Source organism: Elephantulus edwardii, unplaced genomic scaffold (genome assembly GCF_000299155.1).
Source record: "Elephantulus edwardii isolate Elephantulus edwardi_28Jun2011 unplaced genomic scaffold, EleEdw1.0 scaffold00213, whole genome shotgun sequence".
NCBI classification, from domain to species: Eukaryota; Metazoa; Chordata; class Mammalia; order Macroscelidea; family Macroscelididae; genus Elephantulus; species Elephantulus edwardii.
In genome coordinates this window covers 5,072,691-5,095,275 of record NW_006399963.1, presented here as the reverse complement: position 1 = coordinate 5,095,275, position 22,585 = coordinate 5,072,691, and the positions used below count along the sequence as shown (strand labels likewise).

At 38.9% G+C, this 22,585-nt stretch overlaps 1 pseudogene; it reads right to left on the bottom strand.

The window, feature by feature from the left end:
- Nucleotides 1–1,517: 1,517 nt before the first annotated feature.
- LOC102844827 overlaps nt 1,518–22,585 on the bottom strand; it is a 25,730-nt pseudogene continuing 4,662 nt past the window's right edge.

Sequence of the window (22,585 nt, the reverse complement as noted above, 5' to 3'; positions counted from 1 at the left end):
GATCTATTCCACATCAGCCCGTGATGTTGAGCTTCTCCATCAATTATTTCTACAGATGTAGTCAATCTGATTCCTGTGTAGATTATCAGGTGAGGTGTATGTGTATAGTCAACATTTGTGTTTCTTATAAAAAGTATTTGCAAAGGTTAAGTCATTGATTGTACAAAATTCTCTTGTTCTTTCTCCAGCCTCATTTCTGTCACCAAGTTCATGTTTTATGACTACTGATCTTTCTTGTCTGTTCTCAACTTTTGCACTTCAGGCCCCATTATTATTAATGCATCTTGGTTGCATGTTTGATAGATATACAACTATAAAAGTTGGTAGAAATCTATTTCCTCCTCTCTGGTTCTAGTTGTTGGTTCTCCTTGCATACAAATGGATAATAATATGTCACTCATTACACTGTGTTTCATGATGAATCTAGAAATAGTCTTTTTTACTATGAATGAGATCTTATTTTTCCTCATCTTTTCATTTCCAGCATAGTAGAGCGTATGATTACCTGATTAAAAATGTACCGCTCTGATCCATTTCATTTTTGCCAGTGCCTAGTATGTCAATATTTATGTGTTCAATTTCTTCCTCAACAATGTCCATTTTTCCTACATTCATACTTCTCACATTCCATGTTCCAGTTACTAGTTTCTGCTTGCAACTGTTCCTCTCTTTTGTGTTTCCAGATACTCAGGGTCAGCCTCCAGTGTCATATCTGCTAGTTTAATCTAAGTGTGCTTTATGAAAACATAGAGTTTTCAAAGGCTGCTAGGTCTCCCTAATATAATAGCCCTTATCTCTAGATACTGGCACAGCAACTAAACAATACAAATTTGCAATAAGTGCATTTCAAACTGTAAATCATTAAATAAATGCATTTTCCTGTGAGGAACCCTCAAAGTGAGAAAACTCCAGCAAGACTTGCTTGTACCTGGAGCAAGGCCAGTTCACATCCAATAACTCCTTTACAACTCCAGACTCTAGGACTCTAGCCTGAGGACAGAACAAACCCATTGATCTCATATCATATTCCCCATCCTGACAGATATAAAGAGCTAAGATCTATCCCCTAATCATGAGGAGCATGCAACCCTGCATACCTTCTAGTGTTTTAATATCTTCATTTTTATATAATTCATATACTATAAAATTTGCTCATTTAAAGTGTACAGTTTAATTTTTTTGTAAAGCAGAAATTTATTAAAATCCATTTATATAGTGTTTACTCACACAAAAAAATGTACAGCGTCAACATTCAGACAATAAACTCCATCTCAGGACTTTGAGAAACAGAAGTCTCTGCCTTCCTCCCAATATAATGCTTCCATACATACCCCTGAAAATGATGCATTTCATTACATGCCCTCTCTTAAGACAGAATTCCTCTGAATATCTAAGTCAGCCCTTCTTTGCAGAGAATGAAGAGATACCAACAGAGCCCTGCTCTGAGATGCAGCACCTTGTGACAGATGTAGTGCAAGAAGTACACACAGGGTGGCTGCACACAAAGGTGAGGCCTCCTAGCTCCTCAGCGTGGCCAGCCAAGACTGCATGGCCTCCAGGGTCTCCTCCTCCTCCTCCTCTTCGTCCTCAGCAGCCATGGCTCCTGGAGTTTCAGGTATGGAAGGGCGTCGGTCACTTTACTGGGTGCTTTGCCTAAGGCCTCTGCTGTCATTTCAAACAGAATCTTGTTGATTTCCATTTCTGTCTCCTCTTCCATTTCTTCCTGGTCCATGCCTTCAAAAGTGTCTTCTAGCAGCTCGTCTATGATTCCAGCCCTCATCATCTCCTTAGACAGCTTCCTCAGGGTGGCCTGGATTTCTGAGATCCTCTCGAGACTCTGCATGGCTTTCATCACCTCTGTGCTCTTCTTCTGCAGGGAGCCAGCCACTTGGAGAACAGCCAGCTGGTTCCACACGCCCATGCACACGGAGTTCACCAGCTGGTTCCACACGCCCATGCACACGGAGTTCACATAGGCTTTGGACGCATAGAACTTGCTCACAGCCTTCCACCACCGGATCATCTCCTTGGCCAGCACCACGCAGACATCCTTCTGGCCTTTCTTGGCAGCATCCTTCACGGCGCGTTTCACTTTCTTCTTCCCTCTGGCTTTCTCTTATTTGTATGTCAGCAACTCTCATTTCCTTTCTTATCTTCAATGACCATTATTCATCAACCAGCTCTTTTGGCGGCTTCTCCTGGGTTTTCCCTAACTGCAGCACCGTGAACTGAGTTGTGCTTGCCCCTTCCTGTTTACTGTCCCCTCCGCGGGAGAGGTCGCCCCCGGAGCTGGAAGTGGCCGCTGGGACGAGAGTGCGCGTGCACCACAGTTTAATTTTTTAATATATTCATTGCATTGTACATAACCATCACCACTATCTACATTTACAGAACTTAACTCATTCATGTCTATGCCCACGCCCCTTCCTTTCCATGTTGTTGTTGTTAGGTGCTGTCAAGTCACCTGTGACTTACAGCAAACCCATGTACAACAGTTCTGAATCCTGCCCTATCCTGAGGTGATCTCATCATCTCCTACATTCCTAATTTCATTGCCCCAATAACTGCGTCAATCTATCTCATCCATGACCTTTCTCTCCTGAGCTGTCCCTCCACCTTTCCAGACATGATGTCCTTCTCCAAGGACTGATCCCTCATGGACACGTGTCCAAAATATGTGAGATAGATCTTCAAACACTTTGCTTCCAAGAAGCAACTTGGTTTCACCCTCTCAACAAGTTTGTTTGTTCACCTGGCAGCCCACTCTTCTCCAGAACCATACATAACTCAAAAGCATCAATTCTTCTTTTATCATCTTTAGTCATTGTCCAGCAATCTGATGCACAGCAAGTAATTGCGAAGACCATAATTAGGCACACCTTAGATTTCAGACTGACACCATTGATTGGTTTTCGGTACTCTAGAGAGGTCTCTGACAGCAGATTTTTCCGGTGAAATTTGGCTTTTGATTTTCTGACTGCTGATGCCAAGAGTGATGAAAGGCATTTGACTGTGTGGATCACAACAGACAACAAATTGTAGCTATCCTTGAGAAGGATGGGAATTCAAGAACACTTAGATGTTCTCATCTGAAATTTATAGTTGGACCAGGAAGTAATGGTCAGAACAGAGCAAGAACATTTTGTGCATGATTCAAAATCAGGAAAGATGTGTGTCAGGGATGCATCTTATCTCCATACTTTTTAAATTTATATGAAGAACAGATTATTCAGAAGGTTGAATTTTATGAAGAAGAATATAGCATCAGAATTGGAGGAATACTCATCAACAACCTTCATTAGGCAGATGAAACAACCTTGCTTGCTGAAACTAAGGGGGACATGAGGCGTTTGCTGTAGAAGGTCAAGGACTATATAGTCTTCAATATGGATCAAAGCTTAACAAAAAAAAATATTCAAAAGATTCTCACCACTGGGCAAATTGGCAGAATCACGATAAATGGAGAAGAGATTGAGATTGTTAACAATTACCGCTTGCTTAGTTCCTTTCCATAAGCAAACAGTAATCATTGTTTATAGATTTGACCATTCTGTTGTCATTATGTGCTGTCAAGTTGACTGCAACTCATAGAAACCCTATGCACAATAGCTCTGAACTCTTCCCTATCTTAAGCCAATCTCACTGTCTCCAACACACTCCCTACTATGCCAGTTCTCACCCAGGGTCTCCTTCTCCTGTGCTGTCTCTCCACCCTTCCAAGCATAATGTTCTTCTCCAAAAACGGGTCCCTCCTGGCAACATGCCTAAATTATGTGAGATAGAGCTTCAAAATTCTTGCCTCCAAGAAACAACTTAGTGTCACCCTCTCCAGGACAGACCTATTTGTTCTCTTGCCAGTCCATGGTATGTTCAATGCACTTCTCCAGCACCACAGCTCAGAGGCATTCTTTTTCTATCACGCTTAATCATTGTCTAGCTCTCTGGGTGACTAGAATGCAAAAAAAAGTCCAAGGGAAAGAAGGATCAATGGTCAGAAAATAGAGACTTAGTGACAGTTGGAAAACAGACATGGTGACAGAAATGAAGCTAGAGATAGAATAGTAAAATTTTGTACAGTCAATGGTTTATTCATTGAAAATACTTTTAATAAGAAACACAAACTGTGACTATACACATTAACCTCACCTGATAGTTTAAATAGGAATCAGATTGATTACATCTATGAAAAGAAACACTGGAGAAGCTCAGCATCAACTGTGAACACTAAGACCAGTTGCTGATTTTGGAACAGACTATCAACTACTCATATGCAAGTTCAAACTGCAGCCTAGAAAATGAAATCAAATCCACAAACCAAAAATTGTCCTTCAGTCCATCCCACCTAAAACCATCTCAGGAACAAGTTTGAGGCTTTGAACACTAATGAATGAAGAACTGATGAGGTGTGGGATGATACCAAGCATATCATCCAGGAAGAATGCAAACGTTAATTACAAACCCAGAAGAAGCTCTGAATATTGCACTAGAGCCCCAAGAAGCCAAAGCAAAAGGGAAGAAATCAGGAAATTAAGGAGCTGAACAAATTTCAAACAGCATCTCAGGAAAACAAAGAAGAGTATTATAACAAAATATACAAAGAGCGAGAGTCTGAAAATCAAAAGGGATGAACTTGCTTGACATTTCTTAAACCAAAGGAACTGATGAACAAATTTATGTCCTGAGTGGCAATACTTACAGATGCTGTGGGCAGAATATTGAATCATCCAGGAAATTCTGAAAGAAAATGGAGAGAGTAGACAGAGACACTGTACCAAAGAATTGGCTCTCACAGAAGAATTTAATGGAATAGCATATGATCAAGAGGCAGTGATGATGAAGGAGTAAAATTAAGCTGCTCTGGAAGAGTTGTCAAAAAAACAGGGCCCCAGGAATTGATGGAATATCAACAGATGCTGCCCTGGACATGCTTATCAGGTTGTGCCAGGAAATCTGGAAGACAAGTTACCTGGTCAACTGACATGAAGAGATCTATATTTATTCCCATTCCAAAACAAGGTGATCCAACAGATTGCAGAAATTATCAAATAATAACACTAATATCACACGCAAGCAAAATTCTGTGTTTATCCAAAAAAGACTGGAACAGCACATGGACATAAAACTGTCAGAAGTGCAAGCTAGTTTTAAAAGAAGCCGTGGCGTGGCACTAGGGATATCATAGTCAATGTTAGATGAATCTTGGTTGAAAGAAGAAAGTACCAGAGGAATGTATATCTGTACTTCATTGGCTATGAAAAAGCATTTGTCTGTGTGAATAACAAGAAATATGGCTAACATTGAGAAGATTGGTAATCTTAGAACCCCTGGTTGTGTTCATGTGAAACCTACACTTGGACCAGAAAGCAGTTGTCAGAACTGAGCAAGGAAACACTGTATGGTACAAAATCAGGAAATCAGTGCATAAGGGATGTGTTCTTTCTCGTTATCTTTTCAATCTATATGCAGAAGTCATTCTGGAGGCTGGACTTTAGAAGGAATGTGACATTAGGATTGAAGGAAGACTCATCAACAACCTGCGCTATGCAGATGACACAACCCTGCATGCCTAAACTGATGAGAACCTGAAGTCTTTGTTCAGAAGGTCAAGGATTACAGTTTTCAATATGGATTGAAGCTCAACATCAAGAAAATAAAGATTCTCAACACTATGCCAATTGGCAAGACCATAATCGATGGAGAAGAAATTGGGATTGCTAACAATTTCAGTTTGCTTGGATCCACAATTAGCACTTTTGGCACCAGCAGGCAGAAAATCAAAAGACGAATTGCATTGAGAAATTCTGCTGTTAGGGACCTCTTTAGAGTGCTGAAGAATAATGATGTCAGTCTAGAGAGTAAGGTGTGCCATGACCATGGTCTCTTCAATTACTTGCTACTTGATCAACCTACATTTTCCTAAAATGAAATCACATACTACGTGGTCTTTTGTGACCTCTATGTCATGTAATATAAACTTTTCAAGATTTCTTTTTTCCTACATATCAATATTTTATTTCTTTTTATTGTCCATTAATATTTCACTTTATGAGTATGCCACATTTTTGTTCATTCGTTTATCAGTTAATTAACACTGAAGTTTTTTCTACTTTGTGACTGTTATGAATAATTCTGCTATGGATATTCATGTACAAGCTTTTGATTGAGCATACTTTCATTTCTAATGGATATTTTATAAGGAATTAAATTGCCAAGACATGTGTTTACTCTAAATTTTATTATCTGAGAAACTCTAGAGTTACAAAGAGAGTACACTGATGTTTTAATCTCAGTATCAACAAAACTTATTGTCTATATTTTCTATTAAAATCATCCCCAAGCCCACTGTCATGGAGTTGATTCTGACTCATGAAGACTCTCCATTGGGTTTCTAGATTTGTAAATCTTAACAAGAGGAGACTGCTTCATTTTTATACCATGAACATCTGATAGATTAAAAATTCCTACTTTTGGTTTACAGTGTAACACTTAATTTAATATATAGCATTGTTATTTAGTGCCATCAAGTCACATGCGACTAATAGTGATCCTACAAACAGCAAAGCTGAACCCCGCCCTGTCCTGCAGCATCCTCACCATCTCTAATATACTTAAGCCTGTTGCTCCAGACACTATGATAACCCATCTTTCCTTGACACTTCACCCTTCCAAGCAAGACGTCCTTTTTTCAAGGACTGGTCTCTCTAAAAACATACCCAAAGCATGTGAGATACTAGTCCATACCAGTTTCATCACCCTCCCCTCTAAGGAGCACACTGGCTGTACCTTCTTCAAAACATACTTTTTGTAAGATCCACTGTGAAAAACCATGCATACGAACTTTATAAGTAAGCCAGTATAAAATAAAAATTGTATTTAAATTAAAAATAAAATACTTGTTTGTTATTTTGGAAGTCCATAGGATATTCGGTACATTTTCCCAACATCATAACTCAAAGGCATCAATTCTTCTAACATCATATTTATTCAGTGTCCAATTTTCACATGCATAGGAAGTAACTGAAAAGACCTTGCTTGAATCTCATGCACCTTTATTTTCACACTGACGGTATTACTCTTCAATATGTTGGAGAGGCCCCTGAAGCCAACTTTCCCCACACAACACATCTTTTGATCTATTGACTGCTTTTGTGGATTGAAGGAAGGTTAAATGGTTAACAACCTCAATCTTTATAATGTTATTATCAGCTGGTCCAATGGTGTGAATTTTCTTGTTTTCTTGGTATTGAGATGCAATCCATATTGATGGCTAGGCAGTCTTTGACCTTCTGCAATAAGTACTTCAGGTCCTCTTTGCTTTCAGCAAAGTTGTGTCATCTGCGTACAGCAGGTTGTTGATGACACTTACTTTGATTCTGATTTCACATTCATGTTCATTAAGTCCAATATCTCAGATGATTCTCTTTGCATATAGATTAAATATATATGGACAAACGACATAGAGCCCTGACACACATTTCTTGGTCCTAAACCATACACTGTTTCTCCTTTCTGTTTAGATAACAGCCTCTTGGTCTAGGTATAGTTTTCACATGAACATAATTTAGTATTCTGGAATTTCTAGTCTTCTCAGTGTTAGCCATATGCTATGACACACACAGACAAATGCTTTTACATAGTCTATAAAACATAAATAAATATCCTTCTGGTAGTCTCTGCTTTCAATCAAGATCTACCTGATATCAAAAATGTCCTCTTCTAAATCCAGCTTGTATTTCTGGCAGTTCATTGTTGATGTATTCTTTCAGTCTTTTATGGATTATCTTCAGGAAGACTTTACTTGCATGTAATATTAATTTTTCCAGTAATTTCCACATTCTCTTGGTTCATCTTTCTTAGGAATGGAAACAAATATGGATCTTTTCCAGTTAAGGAGCTCTTTTCCAAATTTCCTGGCACAGACTGGTGAGCACATCCAGAAATGTATCTGCTTGTTAAAAAATTTCAGTTGGTGCCCTATCAACTCCTGAGGCCCTTATTTTTTACCAGTACCTTCAGTGCCGCTTGGACTTCTTTATTAATTATCATTGGTTTTGGATCATGTGCTACTTTCTAAAATGGCCCCTCTTCTATCAACTCTGTGTATTCTTTCCATCTTCTTTTGATGTTTCCCAGATCATTCAAAATCTTGCCCATAGCATCCTTCAGTATTGCAACTCATCACTTGAATTTGTGTTTTAGTTCTTTCAGTTTGAAAATATGGAAACTCTGGTGGCCTAGTGGCACTGCAGTCCTGAAGGCATGAAGCTTGAGGTCACCAGCTGCTCCACAGGAGAAGGATGGGCAATCTCCTCCTATGTAGTTAACTGGTTCTGAAAACCCACTAGAGGGTCAGCTATGGATTGGTTCTAACTCTACAGTACACAATACAACCACAATTCATTGTAAATTGTGTTATAATACTTTGATTTGTCTTATTGAGCCTCTCTTTGAAATCTTCTGGTCATCCCATTTGCTTCAACATTTCTTCATTTTGTCTTGGATTCTCATCATCCTAGGGCAATTTTCAGAGTGTTTTTCAACATCTATTTTGGTCCTCCTCTGTCTCTGTAATGACCTTCTTCTTTCTTTATGGATAATGTCCTTGATGTCCTCCCACAACTCATCTGGGATTTGATCATTAGTTTTCAATGCCTCAAACCTGTACTTGAGATCGTTTTGAGATGGTTTTGGAATTCAGGGGGCATAGACTCTATGCCATATTTTGGTTCTTAGAGACATCCGAGTAGCAGTGAAATTTGTTGAAAAGCTTTTCTTTATTTTTTAAAAAGAGAAACTAGCCCACCCAGGCCAGCAAGCACCCTGGCTACCTACAGGTTTGGGTTTCCTTGGACAGGCCAGAAAAGAGGATCACCGGTACAATGGATTGTTGAAAGTCACCGTGAGTTGTCTACTTGATGACACTTAACAGTGGCAGCATGTCCAAGAGGACCGACATCCTAAATGCACCACATATTTTTATCTGTTGAATACTTCTGCCAAAAGCTGTTTAGACCTGGGGGGAGTCTGTTCACAACTCTCAGGTTCCCTTTGCCATTTATAATGGGGGAGGGCAGTGACACCTACTTCAAATTACAGTATGACCATTTGGGAGGGGGGGATAAAAGTGGTGGTGCAGGAATTGGGGACGCTGTCCCTGGCCACATAGTCTTTGGTCAGGCTAGGAGTCCAGACTGGGGTGGAGGCACTCGTAGGGGAGTGTACCAGCCAGCCCCTGGGGGGTATTGCCCTGCTCAGGGTGAGCCGTCACAGCCCTTTGCTCAGGGCAGGCTGTCTTTGGCCCCCAGCTCGGGGCGTGGCCCTCAGGGTGAGCTCCTCAGTCCCCAGATTGTGCCATCTGACACCTGGGTGGGGAAAAAAAATGCCTAGGGTATCCAGAGAATTTTACCTAGGCTACATTCTGCCACCCTCTTTCCCAGTAAATCTGAAAATAACACCCCCAAAGACCTTCTATTTGTAACTCACAAGTTTGTGCCCTCCAGGTTTGCTCCCTTTCCTGTAGGTAACCTTAACACTGAGTTTTACTCCAGACCTGATCCTGAACCCAGTGCCAGTGACAAAAAGGAAATACAACTGCCAGCTAAGGAAGCAAAGGAGGATGGATCCTCTGGGTTCAACCAGCCATCCCCACTGGATCCACCTGGGAAAACATTTTGCAGTCCAGAGGGGAGCAAATGTCAGGGAAACATCTTCTAACAGAACAAGAAGGCAAGCAGCTTTAACCCAAGACCACCAGTAAGGTGATAAAGTGTCCTCCCTTTCCCCTTCACATCTACACCCCTGTTCAGCATGAAGAAGCCAGAGAGTCTGCATCCAGTTCCCAAATCAATAAGACAGTTGGTTTAATCACCATTGGAATATGCTTACCATTCCCCTGTAGCATCTGGTCCCCACTGGATCCTTTTCATTTCTTTCACCTGCTCCCCCCTCCAATCAAATTGTACACCTCTGCAATTGCACCCCTGCAATTTTCATCCCTACCCATCCTCACCCTTCTGCCCTCACCCCTCACCTCCTTGTACCCCCAATATGTTTTTCCCAATAAAATAAAAAGAGAAACTAGATACATGTTTATAAAACTTAATTATCTATCTTCACATAGAAATAAGTGTAGTATCTGAGCTCAATATACAGAGGGGAAAGCTATTATTTTATGCACTGCTACACATGGCATTCTCTATCTTGCCACAGAATGGACACAACACATTGGTGTGTTTATTTCATAGCTTCTGTAAAGATGGTGTTGTTACTGTTCTGTGCCATTGAGTTGTCTATGACTTATAACAACCTTACGTATAGCAGCTCTGAACCTTGTCCTATCTTGGGCCAGTCTCACTGACTATGACACACCTACTCCCATTATCCCGGTTATCATGTCAACTCAGCTCCTCTAGGATCTTCCTCTTCTTCACTGTCCCTCCACCCTTTCAAGCATGATATCCTTCTCCAAGGACTGGTACCTCCTGGCCATGTACCCAAAGTATGTGAGATGAAGCTTCAAAAGCCCTCAAAGAGAAACTTGGTTTCACACTCTCAAAGACAGATCTTTTTTTTTTTTTTTCCTGGCGGTCTGTTCAGTACTCTTCTCCAACACCAGAATTCAAAAGCATCAATTCTTCTTCTGTCATCCGTAGTCATTGTCTAGCCCTCTGATACATAGCATGTATCAAGATAAAGACCATGGCCTGGATCTTTGCTCCTCAGCCCTCTGGAGAGGTCCCTGACAGCAGAGTTACCCACTGCAATTCATCTTCTGAATTCTTGACTGCTGGTACCAAGAGTGTTGATTGTAGAGCCAAACAAGCTGAAGTTATTAACAGCCTTCATCTCTTCTCCATCTATCATGGGGCTGCCAATTGGTGCAGTGGTGAGAATCTTTATCTTCTTGATGTTAAGCTTCAATCCGTATTGAAGACTATAGTTCTTGACCTTCTGCAGCAAACGCCTCAAGTCCTCTTCCGTTTCAGCAAGCAAGGTTGTGTCATCTGCATAATGTACGTGGTTGATGAGTCTTCCTCTAATCCTGATGCCACACTCCTTCTCATATAGCCCAGACTCTCGAATGATCTGTTTTGCATATAGAGTGAAAAGATATGAAGACAGGATACATCCATGACATACTCATTTCCTAATTTTGAACCATACGCTAGCTATTTCCTTGTTCTGTTCTGACGACTGCATACTGCTCCAAGTATAGTTTTGCAGGAGCACAATCAAATATTCTGGGATTCCCATTCTTCTCAACATTAGCCACAATTTGTTGTGATCTACACACTCAAGTGCCTTTTCATAGTCATTGAAGCACAGATAGACATTCCTCTGCTACTCTTTGAAGTAACTCTGTTGAGCTTGGAAGGGATGAAAAGGAATATGTACTAGGAAGGGGCAAAAACACTTTATCTCATCTATTTTGCCTAAGTATTTCTCCAAAAAGTAAGTTGAGGACCATGGTGTAAAGAAAATAAAAGAAGTCTCAAGAACAGGATGACTGGCTGTACTTTGTTCCCAGAAATGAAGGAAAATTTTAAGAAGTAGAAATAAATCCTTGGACCAGAGAAAAATTTTAAAAAGGTTGTAAAAAAGGGTTCTCTTCTCCATCTTCTTCTCTTTTTCCCTCAATATCCCTTCATTTTTATTATCTTCCAAACCTCCTGTTTTATCATCTATACCAGGAACCTCATAGTACTGTAGTTGTCCACACCTGCATCAGAATGATCCATAAACCAGAAAGAAAAGGTAAAGAAGTTCTTTGGTTCTTCAAGTTGCTTCTTCTTATTGCCTTTATTCTACATTTGACAGTTGATTTTTGAGGATGATTCACTTCCCTCATTTAGATAAAATTCTTTGGAAAGAACTTTATCTTTGAAGTAAGGATTTTCCTCCAGATAAAAATCTGTTCCATTACTTGACTTGAAATATTTAAATTCTATCACTTAAACTGCTGCCAAATAATGCAGTACCTCTTCATCTTTCTACCCAGCAATGCAGACATTATGGATGTTGACAGATAACCTCCACTGAAAGAACTGTAGGTGGAATTTGTTATGTTTTTCTCTACTTTCAAAATCTCCTCATTAGCTTGTTCATTTCAAGTGGTCCTTGCTGTTCTTTCTCTAAGGATGCCCGAGCTTTCCAATCATGGTTGAAGTCCAGTTCCCCTTCACTGACTTTAACTCTAAGTGTTGGTGGGAGAAATTTGGGAATGGAATGAAAGGGAAAAGCACTGACAGCAGCATGGACATTCACTCACCCTTGCAGTGACCTGACAAGGATGATAATAGAGGGCCTGGGGTCATTTCCCCACCGCTGAGTCTGAACTTCTCCCTTATGAAAGGAAGTTGGCAAGAGAGAGAAGACTGGCAACTCTCAGAGGCATAGCAAGTGATTGAGAAGATGATGGCCTGAATTGGGAGCACCTTAATCTCTAGGCTGGTATTATCGCTCTTTAGCATTCTGGAGAGGTCCCTGACAGCAGATTTTCCCAGTTATTTATATCTGTAAGTTTCTCTCCGTAAATTGCTTTAACTGCATTCTTTACATTTTGGTATGTTATCCTTTTGGGTTTTGCTCATCTAAAAATAGTTCATAATTTCTCTTGTTATTTTTTCTGTTGGACTGTTGATTATTTAGTAGGATGTTGGCTACATACATTTACGATTTTCTTAAACTTTCTTTGGTTATTGATTTTTAACCCAATTATAATGTGGTTGAAAAACATCCTTGTATGATTTCAGCCCTTTTAAATACACTAAAACAAGTACGATCTATCTTGGAGAATATTACACATGCTAAAAAGAACATGTTTAATCCTTTTATTAGGTATGGTGGTCCTTAGATGTCTATGAAGCCTAATATTCAGTAGTATTCAAATCTTCTATACTTTTGCTGATCATCTGACCACTTGTTCTGCCCATATTGAAAGTGAGATGGTTAAGTCTCCAACTATGATCACTTGTCTGTTTTTTCTTTCAATTATCTCGGGTTTTGCTCCAAATATTTTGATATTTTGTTAGATACATATATGTTGATGATTATAATATATTCATGATATATTATTTAATGTTTGGACCATCAAATGGACAAGACTTAGACTTGGGACTCAGATCTGTTCTTCATTAGTCATGTGGCAAGAGCTTATTTATCTGATTATTATTATCTGATTTCCTCACGTTCTAATAATAGCAACAATTGTGGCTTCTGTTGTTATTACGTGCCATCGGTTCAACTACAACTCCTAGTGATCCTATGAATAGCTCTAAACCCTGCTCTATCCTGGGCCAATCTTACTGTCTCTGACACATCTGACTCCATTGCCACAATTGCTGTGTCAGTCACCCTCAGTCAGGGTCTTCCTCTCCTGCACTGAACCTCCATCCTTTCAAACATGATATCACTCTCCAAAGACTGACCACTCCTGACAACATGCCCAAAGTATGTGAAACAGAGTTTCAAAATCCTTGCCTCCGAAGAGCAACCTGGTTTCACTCTCTCCAGGACAGACCTGTTTGTTCTTTTGGCAGTCCATAGTATGTTCAATACTCTTCTCCACCACTACAATTCAACAACATCAATTATTCTTCTTCTGTAATTCTAATTCACTCTCCACCTATCAAATTCATAGCAAGCAATTGAGAAGATGATGGCCTGGATAAAGTGCACCTTATTCTCTAGACTGATATCATAGCTACTTAAGCTTTCTTGAAACACCCCTGACAGATTTTCCCAGTGTACCTTATCCTAACTGCAGATGCCAAACGTTGATTGGGGATCCAAGCAAGATGAAATTGTCAACAAGTTTAATCTTTTCTCCATCCATCATGGTGCTGCCTATTGACCCTGTGGTGATTTTTGTTTTCTTTATATTGAGATGCACTCCACAGTAATCTAGGGAGATGGAATATGAACTTCATAACAGAAATTTGAATTTGGGAAACCTACTGAGGTAAGTGCAAGAATCCATACAATGAAATGTTTATCATCTAATGTATATTGAAATCTTCCCTGGTGGCCTGAGGCATTTTTGTTAGATTGCTAGTTAAAAGCTCAGAGGTTTGAGATCAATAACTGCTCTATAGTGTTGAGGACTTTCCTTCATAGGGTCACTATGAGTCATCTACAACTCGACGGCACTTAACAACAATAACATCAACAATAACAACATAGAGAGATCAGTTGGCCTAGTGGACAGAAAGTAATGCTACCAAGCCAAAGGTGGATGACTTTTAATCCGCAGTCCTCAGGCCTGTTTATCATTGTTTTTGTTCAAACATTCTTCTAGGTTGTATAGCCCTGGTGTGTCCACTTGCCATACAGAGGTAACTTGTGGTTGCTGTGAAGCTGAACACTGTGACACTGATGTATCAAATACATTAAAGGTTACCCATGGTGGACACTGTTTGGTGGAGCTCCCCGATTAAAACAAGCTTGGAAGCAAGAGTGGCATCCACTTCCATAAATAGCTTGCCTCCGGAAACCCTATGAACCTGGAGAAAGGATGAAAGTCACACACGTGTTGAGGACTTTCATTCATAGGGTCGCTATCGACTGAAGCCTATGACTTGACGGCACTTAAGGACAACGTCCACAACAGGAGAAAGATGAGCAGTTGCTCCCTATAAAGATTTATAGACTGATGGAACACACCTTCATGCAATTAATTGGATTTAAGTGGGGAAACATAAATGAAGAAAAGGGAAGGAATGATTGGTAAAGAGAGAAGGAAGAACCCACCCTAACCCCACCTTACTCTAGCACTCATATCTGCTGCTTAGGACACATTCATGCTGCCCATTTAGTACAGAGCTCCTCACTGAGCCAGGGTCTTGTACCATCTGTTAATCTGCTTTGGCTGATAGTCTTCAGCAGAGCTGGGCTCCAGAAGAGCCCGGGAGTCTCATAAACTGCTGACCTTTAATCCCAGTATATGAGTCTCTGTCACAGCAGAGCCTCCCTTGACCCTCTGCAGGTGAGAAGTGGATACATTGAGGTCGCCTTGACCTTGAGACATATACCATCAACATTCTGGGATTTCCCTGAGGCTTTCCCCCTTGTTTCTTGCTCTTCTGGAATTATAAAGAAGATTAATAAAGGGTGACAGCCTGCCACAGCCACCCAAGGGCTCCTGCTCCAATCCTCAGAGTAGTGCTAGAGAACTTTATGATTTGAGGTCCTCATAGCTGTTTTGTTTGTTTTGTGTGTTTTTTGTTTGTTTGTTTCTCCATGGACATTTTCTCTGGCCTGGGAAACACTCTGTCCTGGTGACAACCCTAATTTTCTCTATCCAATATCTGTTATCCAAAGGCTCCACTGCTTTCACAGGGCACTTTACAGAGAAAACTGGTTTCCTGAACTCCTCTTCAACCTGTTCCCTTCCTCTCTCCCTTTAGGCCCTACTCAGCTCATCACAGGGTGGTGACTTTGCCCCACCTGCTGATATTCTGCACACATGTAGCCAATTTTGTTTGTCTTTCCAGAGACTCTATTTGCTAGATCTGGCGGGGGAAAGTCTGACATCACTCTAAACTCTTCCAAATCCAGTCCTTTGTTCAAATAAAATAAATGACGTTTTACTGAGATCACACTGCCGTCATTTTTTATGCATCTTCTATTATTTCTTCCACATTAGTAGCGTGAAGAGAACTATAAAGCTTGAAAGCACAAAAATTGCTATCTGGATCTTTATAGCAAACTTTTTGCCACATTTCGACTTAAATCCATTAAGTCAATGGAGAAGTTTGTTAAATATTGCTACATCAGTAGATTATATCAGTATATAAAAATGTTAAATTCCGGGGAGGGGGGAATACTAATTACATCCTGACATATTCTGGAATATCCTGATGTCAGCCATACCTCAACCATTAAGTCACATCTGATAGGCACGTGAGATTTGAGTTCTTTTTCAAACTCTGTGGAATTTGGCCATGTTTATTTGGCTCCAGATTTAAAGTTAGTAATGTATTTGTTTTGCTGTGGAGGAGTTTTCAAGGTAAAAAGCCAGAGATTCTATCCAAATGGAGGCAAAATGTAGGATGTTCACAATCATATGGTTCCATCTTTCTTTAAATACAGTCTTACTTCACGAAGACTGAGAAGGTCAGCCTCTGTCATGGAAGGAGCTAGCCAGAACTGGTTTTAAGAGAAAGTCCAGAAGTGAGGGCAACTCAATCAAAACATATTATTAAACATGGGGTTAACCGATCAAGCTTCGCTAGCTGGTAGACCAGCTTGTACCTTTTCCTGGTGAAGAGATTCAAATTCCTTGGATAACTGCTGACTGAAGAAAACGGTTATTCTTTCCAGGGCCCAGAAGCGGCCGCATTCTCTGTCTGGGTAGTATCTCTGTAGTGCTCTGAGGAGGGTCTCTCTGCATATAGCCAGCCCAGGAGCTGAGCGATCCTTGTCTATACTAGTGCTCTGTCTTCTCAAAGTTCCTGTTCTTTTCCATCTGTGAGGCCTCTACTTCCTTTAGTTGCTTTATATCCTGTCTTGAGGGAAGGGCCTGATTTTTTATTTGTTCACAGGTCCAAATTTCATCAATTATCTTGCTACTTTCTGGAACATCAGGTTCTCTGCGGAAGAAGATCCTTTATAAGGTCTTCCTGAACCCCTCCCCTTTGAAAAGTATTATTTCTCTGCAATTCTCCCTGCATTGTGCATTTTCACTTGGATGCAGCAGACTTTCTGTTTCTTAAATGAACAGAAATATTTTTTAAAATAACTTTATAACATTAATGTTACAATATATAATATGTGCGATTTGTTCAGGAGTCTTGATTTTCATCTTATTTTAAGAGATTATTTTCAATTCCCAGAAATGATGATATCTATTATTAACAATTTACTTTCAAGTAGCTGCACATTGTCAGCACCTTCAGGCCAAGTAGAAGCTGAGGACTTCTAGTTGGATATGAAATGTGTATGAGTGAGGAGGCATCCCAGAGCCTAGGGAGGTTTGAAGGAGCAAGAGTGGAACAGTAGTTAAGCACTTGGCTGTTAATCAAAAGATCAGTAGTTCAAAGCCACTTGTCAGCCTGTGGTAGAAGATGCGACATTCTGCCTCCATAAAGAGTTACAGCTTTGGAAAGCCTTTGGGATAGTTCTATTCTGTCCCAAAGGCCTCAATAAATTGAAATTTAACTTTATGGCAAAGATATTTTGGTTTTTAGAGGAAATTTAGGAATATGGAGTTTTTTTTTTCACTTCTTTCTCTCCATCAATAAATTTATTTGAGTTTATAATTATAAGTTTAACATCTAAACACAAAGACTTTTATGGCAGATAATTTTAATGTTAGTAATCCAAAAGGCATATATATAATAAAACTGGTATAACTCATCCAGTCATTCACAATTATATGAATACCTACAATATTCCATTTCTACACAACAGGTCAAAAAATGCACAAGATATTATTTCTTTCCTTAAGATTCTTATGAAAGTGTTTCTGCTTTTTATAGTCTATTTGCCTGATTCCCAAATTTGAAACTTTTGACTGATACTTGATTTTTCTATTTCATGTCTTCCTCAAGTATCCCACCATTTTTTAGAAACTTCTGTTTCCCAAACTTTTTCCTTCTCTTTTCTGCTGTTTCTCTCCTTAACTACTCTTCTATTATCTTATTTTTACCCTTATAGTCTTATGCCTTAAACTACAGTAAAATTTCAATTTACATTATTACAGCAGTTTAAGGCATAAAACTATAGAGATTTCTTAGTCTTCTGATTTGGACCGTGGTCCTTATTGTTAGTTACCATCGAGTCAATTTGTACTCATGACCATCACATGTGCAGAGTAGAATTGCACTATAAGATTTTATTGGCAGTAGATTGCTAGGCCTTTCTTCTTCAGTACTGCTAGGCAGGTTCATACACTAACTTTTTGGCTAGTAGTTAAGTGATTAGTCATTTGTAATATCTGGGACTGACTCAGTTATAGTCACCTCATGTACTGCATACCACTGCTTGGGCTGTTTCATTTTCACAATTATTGCTATGCTTGAGCCCATCATTTTTGCCCTTTTGTCATTTCACTGAGGTTCTTTTTCCATCTTTGTTTATCCTCTACCTCATCAAGCATGATATTCTTCTCTAGCGATGGATGCCCAAAATATGTGAGATAAAGTCTTGCCATTCTCACTTCTAAGGAGCATCCTGATTCTTCTTTCAAGAGAGATTTGTTTGTTCTTCTGCCAATCCATGATATATTAAATATTGTTCACCAACACCACAATTCAAAGATACTAATTCTTCTTTTATCTCCCTTATTAATTGTCTAGTTTCTGCATGCATGTACTGTTCTCGTTAGGTGCCATCAAGTTACAGATGACTCATAGTGACTCTATGAACAACAAATCTGAATACTGCCTTATCCTGTACGAATTTCATTATCTCTAGTACATTTGAGCCCATAACTTCAGATACTGTGTTAATCCATCAAATTGGGGATCTTCTTCTCCTGATTGACCTTCCATCTTTTCAAACATGATGCCCTTTCCAAGGAATAGTCTCACCTAGATATATATATATGTCTGAAGTATGAGAGAAGACACTTTGGCATCTTTGTCTAAGAGGTTGCTGAAAGTACTATTGCTTGAATCAGGTGAACTTCTAAGCGACATCTTTGTTTTTTAACATTTTCAAGAAAATTTTTATTTTCTCAATGAAATATATTTTATTTATCGACTACTTTCATAGGCGTTGATTGTGAATCCAAATAAATTAAATCCTTGCCAACTTTAATATCTCTTTCTTTGTCGGGATGTTGCTTACTGGGACAGACCACTAACTGCACAAATACAAGTTTAATTTGAAACTAAAGAACATCAAAAGACATCCATGTGAATGAACTAAAACATAACCTTGACTAGATTCTACCTGAATTTAGAAACTTTTTCAAGAACAGATTTGATATATTTGAATACTTATAATCAAAGACCAGATGAGTTGTGAGAGACATTAAGGACATAATGAATTTAAAAAGTCGTTTAAAAAAACAATATTTAAAAAACAAGTATTGAAATATTAAAGCAAAAAGAAAAAAATGCAAAAATGAATCAGAAAATACTTTGAACCAGAGCCCCTAGGATGAATAAAATAAGTAAGCATGCAGAAATGTATGTGTGTGGGGGGATGACTCTCTCTCTTTTCCCTGTCAGGAAGGCATGAAGAGAAGGAAAATGAGGGGAAAGAGCTTTTGACTCATCAAGAAAGTAGACCTGTTTGTGCTCTCTGTGTGACAATTTTTACATCATGTTCATCTTATGTTTTGAACAGATCTGGGTTAGACAGTCTCACTCATAAGAGACAAAAACCAAAGAGGACTTAAGCCAAGCAGTTATTTTTTTTTCTCACAAAGGAGATTACAGTAGCTATTTTTAGTCATAATACCTTTTCAAAGAAGTTCTGCCCCTCCTAAGAGGAGCAAATTTTCGTTCTGCAGAGACAAATACAAAAGAAAACTTTCCAAAGCACAACCATGAAGGAAAACAATATGTATAGTGCACATGTGTGAAGACACTCATGTGGCATAAATCAGTGAAAGTTATGTCTTCTTGGTGAATAAATTATCATTTCCAGCCTGCTGTTGTAGAGAATGATGAGTCCATATATTAACAGGTTAATGGTAACCAGATTTAACAAAACCCAGTTCACACTGCAGAGAAGAGTAGCTAATATACAATTTTTAAAAAGTAATTTAAAAACTGTTTGAAAACCCTCACAAAGCCTTCTGTATATCTGGATAGTACTATGGGTGACCTCATCCCTCAAAGATTTCATCAAAGTAAATGGAGCAAAAAGCATTTGGTAAGTGGTCTCTCTGTTGATGGGTTTGACAAAACATTGTCTATTAAAGGCAAAGTGAAGCTACCACTTTAAACTGGATTTTATAGATTTCTTATTAAAATCAGTAGTTATTTAAAGGAGTTTTAGTTTTAAACTGGAAACACACAGACATTTTGAAAGGTTGCTTTAAAAATATTCATTCTGAATTTCATGTTGAAGACAGTAAAGGGGTAGAGGTGGGGGCATCCTACAAAGCCATAAAAAGCTGAGAGCAATCATGCAACAATTTTAATTCAAAGTTCCATGTGCTCTTTAAAAAAATGTACTTGAGAGTGCTTCTTGTTATTACTATGAAGTGTATTGATTATATATATATACACACACGCTAATAATTTCTTCTCTTTTTAAAATATATAAGCATATTTTTTTCAAGACTGAGAGAAATTTAAATTATATTTTAAAAACATATTCTTTTTTGTGCATTTTAACTATTTCTCTCTTAAAGCACCTATGGGGAAAATGTTACCACAGTGTTTCCTAAATTGGTGTGCCTACACATTTAATGCATGGATGAAGTAAGACAGTTCTGACATAGTGGTAAAAGTGAAGGGAGGACTATATCTCATAGTTGGCAAAAAAACAAAACAAAACCCACCCTTATAACTCCTTCATTCATCATGTAAAAATAATATATTTGAGCATTTTTGGAGCAGTGCCTGGTACCAAGAAACCTCGGGCAAAACTAGAGCAAAGTACTTTGTCCCAGATGGTGGTCTTAGCTAACCAAGGAAATTGTACATGTTTTATTAAACTCTAAGTCTCCATAATAAATTATACCATTGCTGATGCCAGATGGATCTTGGTTAAAATCAGATAATATCAAACAGATGTTTATTTGTGCTTTATTAACTATGCAAAAGCATCTGACTGTGTGGCTCATAACAAATTGATAACATTGATAAGAATAGGAATCCTAGAATGCTTAATTGTGCTCATGTGAAACCTATATGTAGACCTAAAAGCTGTTGTCCAAGCAGAACAAGGGAACACTGAATGGTTTAAAATCAGGAAAGATATACCAAGGTTGTATCTTTTCTCCCTATCTATTGAATCTGTATGTTAAGCAAAATAATATAAGAAGCTGGACTCTATAAAGAAGAATGTGGCACCAGGATTGGAGGAAATCTAGTAAACAACTTACATTATACAGATAATACAACCTTGCATACTGAATATAAAGAGTACTTGAAATACTTGCTGCAGAAGACCAAAGATTACAACCTTCATATGGATTGCATCTTCAACATAAAAATCCTCACTACTAAACTAGTAGGCAACATCATGATAGATGAAGATAAGATTGAATTTGTCAATAGTTCTTTTCTTACTGGATACACATCCATGGTAAAAGGAGTAAACAAATCAAAAGATGTGCTACATAGGGGAAAATCTGCTGTCAAGGACCTCTCCAAAGTACTTAAGAGATGTTGGTTTAAAGACTAAGGTGCACCTGATCCAAGGCTTGTTCTCTTCAATTACTTTCTATGAATCTGATACTTGGTCAAAAAAATAAGGATGACAGAGGAAGAATCAATGCCTTTGATTCACGGTATTAGAGAAAGGTACCCCATGGACTACTAAAAATAATAAATTAGTGTGTCTTGGAAGAAATGTAACCCTGGTGCTCCTTAGAGACAAGGATGGTGAAATTTCATCTCACATGATTTGTGCATATAATTAGGAGGGACAAGTCCTCAGAAAAAGACATCATACTGGAAAAAATGGAGAGTTAGATAAAGAAAGGAGACTCTTAACAAGACAGACTGACACAGTAACTACAAAATCTACCCATACTAGATTGTAAATATAGTGCAAGAGAGGGTAAGGTTCAGATCTGTTGTTTATATGGTCATCATAGTAGTCGTCAATTCGACAGTACCTAACAATAACAAAGCTCCCTAAAGCTTCTCTATTTGCAGATCAAATATAAACTTATTCCTTTTATCTATTTACTAAAATACTGTGTTGTGAGCATTACCATTTGGATTCAGATGGATATTATAAGCCAGTCTGAATTGTTCACAAAATAATGACGTTTTCTAAATCCTTCCTGATGAAGGAATACTAGAAAGAATGAGACTGCCCACGATGAACAGGATAATGACCTATTCCCTGAAGTGCCTTTTTATTAGATTGATGCTGTAAGGCAAGAAGTCTTTCTGAAATGTCTGTACGGCCTCAGTTCCTCCGAGGACCCATCTTGCATTAGATGTAAGGGGCTTCTTCTATACTCACTCTCCAGGTGTCAGAAAACCCTCAAAACTCAAACTCATTGCAATCAAGCAGGAATCAACTTACAGCTGACCCTCTAAAGGATTTCTGAAGCTGTAAATTACACTGAAGATTGTCTGCCTTGCTCCATCAGAGCCAGTAGTGGTTTTTAACCACCAAGAAGCTTGGCCTTTGGGTTGGCAGCACCACTCAATACAGACTATGACACCAGTACTTCCTTTTCTAAGCATGTTGTTGCCATGTGTATTCGAGTCGGAGCCAGCTCATCAGCTGAGCTCCAGTAGTTTTTCAGAGACAGTGCATTGTATGGGAGGAGATTATCCATCTTTCTCCCACAGAGCAAAAAAAGGGATGTAGACCTTCTGCCTTTAGGTTAATAGCACAATTTCTTACCTACTAAACCAAAAATATGACCTTGAGTCTATCCCACCTGAATTTCAGAACCATCTCAGGAACAGATTTGAGGCTTTGAACACTAATGAACGAAGGC